This window comes from Corylus avellana, chromosome ca8 (genome assembly GCF_901000735.1).
Source record: "Corylus avellana chromosome ca8, CavTom2PMs-1.0".
In the NCBI taxonomy this organism is placed as follows: Eukaryota; Viridiplantae; Streptophyta; class Magnoliopsida; order Fagales; family Betulaceae; genus Corylus; species Corylus avellana.
In genome coordinates this window covers 18,396,636-18,396,880 of record NC_081548.1, presented here as the reverse complement: position 1 = coordinate 18,396,880, position 245 = coordinate 18,396,636, and the positions used below count along the sequence as shown (strand labels likewise).

General features: G+C 35.5%; 1 protein-coding gene across 1 annotated transcript in view; it reads left to right on the top strand.

Moving 5' to 3' along the window:
* LOC132190974 (glutamate receptor 2.8-like) overlaps positions 1-245 on the top strand; it is a 5,766-nt gene that overhangs the window by 923 nt on the left and 4,598 nt on the right. The gene's annotated exons all lie outside the window — the stretch shown is intronic.

Here is a 245-nt window from a genome sequence, read left to right as displayed (position 1 = left end):
TTCATAGAGAGACGCAGGAGGAAGTGAACTCCATATTGAAGAGACAACAAACACAGCGGCAGCAAGAAATGGAAGCCAATCAAAGACAGATGGAGCAGCAAATTCAGTTTCTCATGTCACAACTCCAACTCCGTAGAGACCCGGCCTCCTACGTAGTTTTTTGTTTTTGTTTTTGTTTTTTTTTTTTTTTTTTTTTGTTTTATAATGAATTGAAAAACATATTAGGTTAACATATAATTCAGTAG